An 11,537-nucleotide genomic window follows, 5' to 3' on the forward strand; every position below is an offset into this window, starting at 1 on the left:
CTGCTGAGGTGGAAAAACTGTATGTCTTGCACAAGACAGACACGCTTGATTTCACACCTGTACCCCTCAAGGACCCGTTAGAAGGTCTACCTGTTGATCATGACATGCTCTTTAGTGGAAAGGGCGTTTACATTCAACGAAATAAATAACAACAAATTGTTCTTCCATTGCACAGAATGATCTAGCGTACGCCACGCCTCAAATAAAGAAAAAAAAAAAGCACAGGTTAAAAAACAACTGAAAACAGCAAGGAATATGCAGATTATAGTCGAAGTTTCCTTTTAATCTTTTTTAATCAGAAAAAATGCCTGTCACATTTTAGTGTGAAAGTGATGGCTAGATTTGCCGACGGCAAACTTTGAGGGGAAAATAATGGCGGAGACGTGGCCATTAATCTCAACGCACCAGCAACATTTTGCCCACGAGGATGAACACTTTTCATGCCCCCATCTACTCACTTCTACTGATACAACCCAGCCCGAGCATGAAACATGAAACACCTGGTATCTCTTGTCTCCTGCACCTTTTTCTCGTTTTTTTTTCTCTTCTCCGACAGGAAGCAAGGGGATATCTGGGTGCAACAGACTTTTCACGGCCATCCTGCTTCCCTGTCGTCGATTCAAAACAAGTGTGATGAACTGTTTTATGATAGCAAGGGTGCAGGACCTGCAGGTGGTGCTAGGTGTGCAGGAGGTCAACATCCTTTCTAAGAGAACAATGGTCCTTGTTTGCTCTCATTACGATTACACTTTCTATTTTTTTTTTCTTATTTCGGGGTTATAATTTCTCGTCTTATTTGTTATTTCATTTTCGAGTTATTTTGTTTTTTGTTTGTCTTTGTTGCTGTTGTGGATTATTGCTGTAGTTTTAGTATTTGGGTTACGTTTGTGTTTGCTTTTATATAAATTGTTGTCTTGGATTTCTATCTCCTCAGACCTAACGGTAACATGATAAATGGCTATCTACATTTCAATTTCATTTACAATGTTACGGGTCTGTCATTGTGAAGTTGACGAGCTTGTTTAAAACTTAGTGGTTTTATATTAATGTGTGGTTCCTCAGTGCCATTGGGATATCTGGACTTCTCTGCTTTCGACTGTGTTGCCCCTTTATACTCGTAAGTGGCAAGAGGTCAACCAGTCATCAGTCATCTACACCTCGCCTTGACTGCCTACTTCTGTTCCTTTTGTGTATTTTTCTCTCAGTACAGCGTGCTAAGCCTACTTTAAAATGGGAAAGTCTACAAATCTACTTATTAATCTGTAAGTCTGTGAGTATTGTTTCTGCGTGTATCATAAGGGAGACAAGAGACGAACCAGGGGCTTCGACTGTGGAGCAGAAGGTCTGCTCGGACCCCTGTCCCTAGGGGTACATGAGTAACAGGGGAGGTCACGACAGCGAAAAGAGAAAGTGGGGTTCAGGCTTTCTCGTGCCGTGCCCCTAAACCACACTGCATTTGCTGAAGTGAATGGAGATTTGTGGTGATGATGCATGAGTTGAGGAGTTAACATCTCGCGCGTGCTGGTGCGGACAGGAATGATAACCGGGATAAGGAGAGTTAAAGGCAAATAGCTGCAGGCTGAACAGGAAAGGTGTAAATCTGAAAAAAAAGTTTTGAGGCTTTGAGGCAAATAAATTCAAACTGAAAAAAAAGAAGTGCGTAAAACAAAAAGTGCGTTTGTTAAACTAAATTATTGAGTCGAGTGGGGATGACGGGAGCAGTGTCAACAATTTAGTTTTGCGGGGATTCTGGTTCTCTTCTGCTTGGAGATGAGTAAGAATCCAGCAGGGCTGGGTTGGGAGGTAGACACATAAGCAACTTACTGATTATAGCTCAGGAAATTTTAGGAGTCGCCTGGAACAGAGACTATTAAGGCTTGACATTGGTTACCTGTGCAAACAGGAAAGTTGGGAGAGGGGAGTAAAATAACACTGATGCTTATTTTTTAGGCAACAAAATCTAAACGATCTTCAAAGAAGAAATCATCACCACCACCACCATCACCTCAAAAATATGGTGTGGAAGTGGGAGAGGAAGAGTGGAAGAAAAAGAAAAAAAGAGAAAGATGGGAGTCCGGACTCAGTTTCAGCTTCCCTCGGGTCATTCCGTCTTAATCAATCAATATGCAATGCATAAACACACTCAGTGTCTTTATGACAGAAGTGAATGGCGATTTTTATTCTCCTCTTGACCGTAGCGCGACCTCGTGACACGAGCTACAAACAGTCGGCCTCGACCTCACGCCATGGGCGCAGTGATACGTTGCTTTGCATAGTCATCTGCATTCATCGATAACGGTCGAACCCTGGCTGCTCGCTGGTTGCTATCATTTGCTGGGGGGTTTTGTTTGACAACAATCTTCTTGATGTACTTTTAGTTGTCTTTCTGTAACTGATTCTCTGTAGAGAATAAAAACAACTCTGTCTCTCTAAGGCTCAAAAGGTGTGTGTGTGTGTGCACGTGCAAAGCGCTATTTTTTTCAATACTTCAAAAAAATAGGTGAATGGGTGAGAGTAAATAATTGTTTTGGTTTGCTCTGATGTCATTTTCTCTTATACTAATCTTTTCATTTCTTTGATTACTCGTAAGTTGTACGAAGCAAATCCACAAATTTCTGCTTTCGTCCATTCGGCCATTGCGAAATTGTTTATTTGGAATGTCATCATCATTTTTCACAACCTCACACAAGATATAGTTTTAAAATATACTCTAAAGAACTCAACTTAAGGATGGGGGATTGGAACCTTGCGTTCTACAAGCGAATATTTTCCAATACACTGGATAGTCTAAGCCCGGGCTTAGCTGAGATCAGTAAACAACATGTAGGTAAACAGTTCATGTACAGACTTGCTTGTGTGGTTTGGGCGTTGGCGTATCCTGCAGGTGATATTAGAGCCTACAAGTCCGCCACCTGCGTCACGTGGTCTCCTAATGCTTGACAAACTCTTGCGCTGTTTGCTGCGCTTGTTTTCTAAGCATCTGTCTACAACAGGTTTTGCACAGGTGTCAAAAGAGCAGCAGACTTTGCACTGTTCGCCATATTAACTTAGAGAGGGTGCCCCTCCCCCAACCCTCCACACACACACCAAAAAAAGAAACACAAAACACTACACAGGTCATCAGGGGCACATACGATAGATTATTTTCTACTTACCGGTAAGTGGTTATAAAAATAATAAAATCAATCAATCGAAAGATAGATGTTTTACACTCAATATTAACATATAAGTATAAAGTTTGATGGTAAAAATGGGTTGACATAGACATCCACACGTGCATCAATGTTCATCATTATCGATCATCATCATTATCACTATCATTAACAACAATAACAATTTCTTTGACCCAAATGTTCCCTGTTCGAAACTTAAACTTGTACAAGGTGTGCACTGAAAATGTCTTCGCCACAATTATTCTTATTCGCTCCACGTTTTCGATTTATAGTTCAGTTCACTTTTGTTATGTCAGTCTTATATATGCCTGACACCAAGAAAAGGTTTAATCCGAGTTATCTGATCAACTTCAATCTCCTCAGAATGGACTTCGAGAAGACAAAGAGGGATGTTACTAAGAGTCTTTTTCCTCCCTTTTTTTTTTTCTTGTCGTGTTTTTTTACCTCAGAGTAAATTAATTATGTGCAACGTGCTAGTAAGATTTTGCATTGTACAAAAGAATATTAATTAGCTTTTACACTTTGTGACCTCTGAACCTGGCAGTATTAAATTTGTAATGACGTCACTGGCGGATCTCTTCCATTCACACTCATTTTCTCCGTCTCTCTCTTTCTCAAAGATCATGTCATATTTTTCAGAAGAGTCACAAACAATCAAAGAAATTAAAATTATCAGAAGACAAAAAAAAACCCTTCACTAAAAAGTACATCTGCTCTCTATGGCTTTCATTAGCTTTATTCTCACACTCATTCAGAGTGACACAATAATCTCCTCAACACCTGAACCACGTCCCAGGAGTGTTCATATCTTATTTCCATTCATTATTGTTCTTGGGTTTCAAACAGTGAACGGAAACTGCATTCGCATTTTCCCCTCCCCTCCTCTCTCTCTCTTCCCCATCCACCCCTCCTCCAACCTGTTTTCTATTTGCGGACATTTTTTCCTTTTAGACGGAAGGACATCAGATAGCAACAGAGCTGTTACTCTCATTTTCTTTTTTAAACAGCAGGACAACAACAGAGCTGGCCCACAACAACCGTCCAGTCCTCTTGACCCAGTGGAAATCTGTTGACAGACCAGCTGCGAGTCAGCGGGCGCCGTGTGAACCCTACAGGAGGTCAAGCGCTGAGGTCAGAGGGGAGACGCGCGCGAAGGCGGACCTGACTGCGGCAGAATTTGCCAAAGGCGCAAAAAATCTATTTGCCCGCATGTCTCTTGGGAAGCCCCTGGCAAGACGTGGCGAACTGTGACTTTTAATCCTGTGTGTGTGTGTGCAGTCATCATCTTATGGGAAGGGCTCACCTGTCTTCACTTTTCTCATTGCCCGCTGCTTGTCTTCGTGAAGACAGCATCAGACGAGGACCAGTGTGTTTGTGTGTGTGCGCGCTCGCGAGTGTGTGTGTGAATCTGTGGAAGGGTTAGCAGCTATCTTGTCTTTTTCTCTGAATAATTTTAAATCAAGTATTAAAGCTGTAGTTGTATTTTCACCAAGTTCTCTCTTTCTTTTCTCTTTCTCTCTCTTTTGTCTCTCTCTCTCTCTGTAAGATAGAATAATCGATGTTTCTTGATATGCAACCAATCCAAATGACGATCACAAAACCATAACACATTTTTTTTGCAGTAATTAAGGACCCGATTTTATTCGAATCTGTGTCAAGGATATTTTTTATGGGTCATAATGGAGTGATTTAGAACGAGCGACAGGGGGAATCAATATCTGTCACATCACTAAAGAATTTGTGTCCTTATAAAAATCAAAAGAGTAACCCTATACGAAGCCTGAATGACAGTTATACGATGCTTGAGTCTTGACACTATCGATGAAGGTCTAAGCCGGAAGATTGTAGATAAAGAAGTGTCTTGCACAAATGTCACAAGGTGGATGAAAATGTATGGGGAAAAATCAAGACATTAATGGACAAATGCAGGTGGTGAATTTTATGACACACGTGGCTGCCTGAAGGTTTTTTTTATAATCACCAATACTGACGAACTAAATCTGACAAACACACTGGACGTTGAACTAGGTCTGACAAATACAAAAGAACTTTAAACAATATAGAAGAGTATAAAAGGACATTCATCAATCTGGCAAATATGGAAGAATATTAGACCAAATCGGACATTATTACAGAAAAAAAGGATCAGGTCTGGCAAATACAGACGAAAGTTGAGTCAAGTCTGGCAAAAGTTGTTAAATAACAATCGTCAAAAAATAATCGGTCAGACGTTTTACAAATTTGTTCTTTACACACAATCAAAATGTCGTGTTAAACACATAAGGACGAGCAGGAACAGCAGCTGGTCCCTGTATACACGTCTATGTACAGGGGTGGGTTGTTTTTTTTTTGTGGTGTGTAAAACAAGCATCATAAGGAAAATATTTCATAAACATGTCACAAGTGTGTCAGTCATCGATACAGGTGTGATTGTGCAGCATAGCTCCTGCTGATACCCTGATAAACAATGGGTACCCCTACACAGCACATCCCACCCACTAAAAAAAAGACTGGAAGAAAGAACAGATGGACACTACCCTCACACACACTGCCCCGAAGAATGAGTTGTCTCTGACACCACAAAACCAACACCAACAACTGAAAGGGTATGGGACTTCCTGCACCTCAGAAGAAGAGAAACACAAGAGGAAAATAATATATATACAATGACAGATATTCATCCTCAAGCATGCGCTGTGTGTTCTGTGTCGTCATAAGTGCTTATTTATACTTTTTTTTCTTTTTTCTATTATATTATTGCTAGTAGTAGAAGTATATCCGCTAGATATTTCTACGTTCACTTTGTACAGTATACTTTACTACCTGCTCTACCATCCTGTAGGAGTAAAACAAATGTCGCGTACAAATGTTCTCATGTACAATAACCAACAACATGTCAAACTGAGCCCAGGGACAAGATTGTCAGAGGACAGTTCGAGTCATCAATGGGACACACACACACAAACACGTGCTATATATAGGGGAGCATGAATGTCTTTCCATGATATTCATAAGAGTCGATGGTGGCGCCACTAGGTTCGGGTGCGAGATAATAAATAAAGTGATTGAGACGTGGATAGAATACAAGCCAGCCAACACTGTAAGAAACACTGCTTTAGGTGGATGAGGGAAGTATTTTCAACAGATGTAAGAGGTGCAAGTATTTTTTTAAAATGTAAGATGTACACAAAAATTGTGGCTGAAGGAGTACGAACATACAACAAAATGGATCGGGCAAGCAATATAACACACTTCTACTGCGGACTTCCTCGCACGTACCCATATATTATCATACAGTTACGATGTTGCTTAACCCTACACATATCAATGACGCTGACCGCTGTCTCCTCAGCTCGAATCATTTTGCAAAAAAGAATTTTTTCCTGCGAATTCAGGTAGGGCACATGCACATCCATTGCGCTTTCTGTGCTGAGTCATGCACCGGATATGACGTCACACTGCTTCGCGCTCAGGTAGAGATTTGTGCAGGTGAGGGAAATGGTCTTTTCCTAATTTCTCGAGATTCGAGATCTTCCTTGCGATTTCTTCTTCAAGGCATTGATAAGTGATACGGAAGGAATATTTTGAGCGTGAAGTGAGTCACCATACCGGAAGGTCTGTTAAACTGCCCCAAGCTGCTGAAGAGCTCTCTGAAAGTTTCACATGAGGGCGAGCACTCTCACAGGGGGAGAAAGCGACACTGCAATGGTTTGTCATATTTAATATTATATATAAGATTTAAAAAAAATTCTTTCCCTATACACATCCTGTCGATATTTTGGGAAATTTGTTTCGTGATTGTCATATAAAATGAAATCCATGATCAGGTGTTTGATAAAGTGTGTTAGGTTAATAGGACTGTGAAACTGAGGACAGCAACAAGTCTTCTTTCCTTGCCTCAGGGACGAGGCCTGTAGTCTCCACAGTCAACAAATGAGTTTACGATAACCTGATTATCCACCCAATCTCCCACCATGTACCTACCAAATCACCCCCCTACCCACTAAATCACTCACCTACCCACCTTTTAACAAATTCAACTCATATTCTCAGTGTATCAGTTCGTCACGACACTCATTTCTTCCTGCTTCTGCACCGCATCATGGCCAATAAAACTCACTGAACTGTGACCGTGAGTCATGGCTATAATAGTTTTTCTTCCTCTTGCATAAAGTTTTTTTTTTTCGGCCCCGTGAAATCGGCTTCTGTAGCCTGCCCATCCATAAAACTGTATAATGCACAAGGAGGAGTAGCAGGCAGGCAGACTGACAGCTTGTCTTTTCAAGCAGATACGTGCTACCTTGAATATTGGGAAAAGGAAAAAATAACACTGCAGTTTCTGTACTTGATACTATAAACATTATGAAAGATCAGGGGAGATATACCCAGCCAGTTAGTCAACCACCGTATTAGTCAAGCAAGAAGACAAAACAGAATTTAATAAACAGGTTAAGATAGAGTAGAACATCACCCACTCAACCCTTACACACACTGACATATTCAATAGGTCCACCCCTATAAAAACACATACGTTCGCACGCACGCCAGAGGCAGATTCAAAATAAATAGTGAAACAAATAATAAGAAATTTGAGGCTGCTGGGTGCAAGGTCACTAAGTACAAGTGAGTTGATCCGGAAAGTGAATGGCGTTGATAGATGATGTGTAACACAAATGACAGGTCGGAGCACAATTCCATTAATCACGCTGTTTTGATTTTTAGTAAGGACGGATTTAATTTTATGTCGATGTTGCCTAAGGAGAATCTTTTTCTTAAAAAACCGTTGAAGTAATACTAAATGTCGTAATCCCCCCCCCCTTTTTTTTGGGGGGTGGGGTATTTTGTTACCGCCATACTGTTAATTAAATATGCTAAGTCGTTTTATTTACATTCCACAAGAGCAAATGATGCAGCTCTTGTCAAAGTCGCATCTCACTTAAAGAAAACTTACCGACTGAAAGAAGTCCTCGATTCTAATGATCGCATAATTCGAAATCTCAGATTAATCGATTTTACAATCATTTTTAACGCTCACAGTCAAAAATATTCGGCACGTGCATTTTCCTCTTCTTCGTTTGTCACACACCTTGCACCGCCTCAGTTCCTCTGCTTTGTCCTAGTGACCCATTACATTCTGTGTTCTTTGAGTGACAGCAGACGACAGTCAAGATAATGAGAGAAAGTCTGGAGGGGAGGGGGAAGTGTTGATGGAATAGCGTTAATTAGTATTACTCGCAGGGATCCTTCTGGAATGAAAAGCAAGTGTTGCAAGAGGAACAGGTTGAAAGTGCTAAAGTTTCGAGTTATCTCAGATGAAACTGTGGGTTGGATTATTCGCGTTTTCGTTACCAAACAATCAACACGCGATGATGCGGTGCAAATATGGTGTGGTTCGGAAACTAGGACTTATGGGTTGACGATGTGAACATGAGAACATGGAAGTGAAAGCCCTCAGAATATACATCATACAAACTTGTCGTCCATAATCAAGTCACAGAAAACGCCTCGTTCCCCAATTGCATTTGAGGAAACATTAATTATCGTACATTCTTCTTCTCTTACCGGACACTGCGTGAAAAGACGTTCTCCTGTTCGAGAACAAAAATTACGACAGATATGGACAGAATACAAATTTTTAATGGTTCAGATGTACTTGGGGATCACGATAGTCACAAACAGTTGCGCTGTGACCAAGGAAGTAAAAACTACATCACAGTGAAACAGGTTGTAAGAGCGAGTCGGGCTATTTTGGATAAACAGAGAACCCAGTAATGGGAACAAATAATCAAAGTGTTCTATTTTAATCATTGTATGATAAGTTCGCCGCTTCTCTGACATGCAAAAATGAAACTTGAAAGTATTCACATATTCTCTGCAATTGGAAATTACACAATAGCAATAAAAACGAAATTCCCGTAGGCAGGGTTTTCTTTAAACTTCAATAATAGTTTATTCAGGATAAATTACCTTGAACTTGGACTGAGATTGATTGTCTGAAAAAAAATCATTTCCTGAGTTTAAATTTATATGCTTTGATATTTTTAAAACTTTTCTCAGATTTTGTCAGAATCAGATGCGAAGATAGGAAGACACGAAATCTCTCAAAGTAATCGTGTTTGGTTTGACCCCACTTCAGCTCCAGAAAAAATTTTTTACTTAAGAGTTCAAAGCAGGCTAAAATATTGAATGTTTACTTTTATTTACCGCTGCTCAGTTTCTTTGTGAGCAGCCTGACATTCCCTGTTGTAAATGCCTCTATAATATTCGTTGTGTTATAACAACACTGGCCACTTTGTGACGCAAATTCCTCTTTCAAAGTGTGTCTGCCTTTAAGCAGGATTTACATATATAGCTGAAACAAACTTTTATCATCTTCCTTGTACTGCCAACTCACGGGTTTTGTCATCCCGTAATTCCGCTGTCGTGACTGACAAAAGTTCTAAATTAAACTTTCTAGTGGTTTAAAGCCAACTACAAAGCTTCAAAATATAACAGAAGTCCCTTTGTATTGTAAACAAGTGTGGAACATTTTTCTTCTTCTTTTAATATCGACAGCTTGAAGGAAGAAGAAGAATCAGACAAAAGAAGAAATAGACAACACCCAAGAGGAATCTGCCCTCCCCTCCCAAGTCCTAGAGAAAGGCGGGAAACCGAGAGAGATGCCGAGTACTGGTGACATCTTCAGATTCCCCAACGGCCAGTGCTGAGGAACTGAGGATTTCTTGGCACATTATAGCTGTTTGTGCATCAACTTCCAGACAATGTGATTACTACATATGTATATAGCTGAGGCTCTTGCTATTTTCAGTCTCTTTCTGTTTAATTCAAATTCAGACTGTATTGAGAACTGGAATATCGAGGGTGTACTGGCTCACAACAAAACCAAGTTATCGCTGACGTCTTCACCACCAATGTCAATCGTCATCTTCATCATTTTGTTCCATCAGCATGCTGCGATGTCAAAGCTACATTCGCAGTTATTTTGGTTGCACACGCAGTTGTGGGCAAAGCAATCACATTTCGACGAAATGCCTAAGTGCTCTTAACTTCCACTCCATTTTTTTCCCCCTAAATGTATCTCCTGGTTGAACATTTTTTTTTTTAAAGATCTGAAGTTGCAGCTGGAGTTTTGGCTTTCATATTTTGTTATTGTTAGCTTGCTTTTTTTACACCGACAGCTTGCGTGATGCTAGTTCTAGCTCCATCAGCTCTCTCTCTCTGCTTCGTTCGCTCTCCTTCCTTGAGGACCAGCGTCTAACAGAAAGTAATCTAGTGAAAGCTTTTAATTTAATTTTTATTTAGGAAACGTATTGCTTGCTGCTGACTGATTGTACACACCTCCTTCTGCTCCAATATCTTGCAGACGATGACAGTGTAATGAAGTAAAAACAAAATTAGTGCAAACTTAATTTCTGTAATAATGACAACAATTTCTTCGCACACGAAAAACGTTTAAGGAGAACGTGGAGGCGGTGCTCACATCGGTCTTGCTTTGTCCAGCTGGCGGTGTCACCTTGAATGCTGGAAGTGCATCTCTGGCAGCACGTACTACAGCGAATGGATGAACGGATGTCACAATTACTGATGATGAGCGTTTGTTCTCACTATCTGTCCGCCGTTATACGTCACTGAGTGCGCCCGGTAGCACAGTGGTTAAAACACATGCTTGTCACCACTCCAGTCAACCAAGCCACGTCACTGGCCTCTTTGCTCCTCCAGTTGTGCGAGAATGGCATCTGACCTTCGACATGTAGTAACACGACAAAAAAACGGGCTCTCACTGCAATCTGTAGAGGGGTTAGGCGGGTAGGGGTATGCTGAGCACCGTTCACGCAGCCGACTCTTTATTCGTGCAAAAAGCTTCAGGACACACGAGTACGTGAGGCTATTGTTAGACTATTTGCACGGAAACGCAACAGGAAATAAAGTTTACACGCAACAGAGTCTGCTACATTACGTATGCTGCACCCAAGAACCACTTTGATGTCAGGTCATCAAAAAAACAATTACATGTAAAGACAGTTCTCTTCTTCGTTTCTCTTCTGGTCGTTATATTTTTTTTCAACTCGTTCGGTCGCCTGACATTCCTTTACAGGTCACAGAACGACCTGATGGTGAATCACCACATAAAGACGAAATTTCCCGTTGTTGGCCAGTCCGATGACAGAATGATAATGTGACAGAGAACTGCTCCTTGCACTTAACATCAACGAATTTAACAGCCGATTGCTATTTCATGGTTTTAATGGGCGAGCTGCACACGAAACTCCATACGCATAAAGATATAAGGTTTTTATTATGCAGCCCGAAACTTGTCTCTTAGGTTTTTTTTCCCCGTTATCGACATGACTGATGGCAAGGTCG

The sequence above is a fragment of the Pomacea canaliculata genome, linkage group LG1 (genome assembly GCF_003073045.1).
Source record: "Pomacea canaliculata isolate SZHN2017 linkage group LG1, ASM307304v1, whole genome shotgun sequence".
NCBI classification, from domain to species: domain Eukaryota; kingdom Metazoa; phylum Mollusca; class Gastropoda; order Architaenioglossa; family Ampullariidae; genus Pomacea; species Pomacea canaliculata.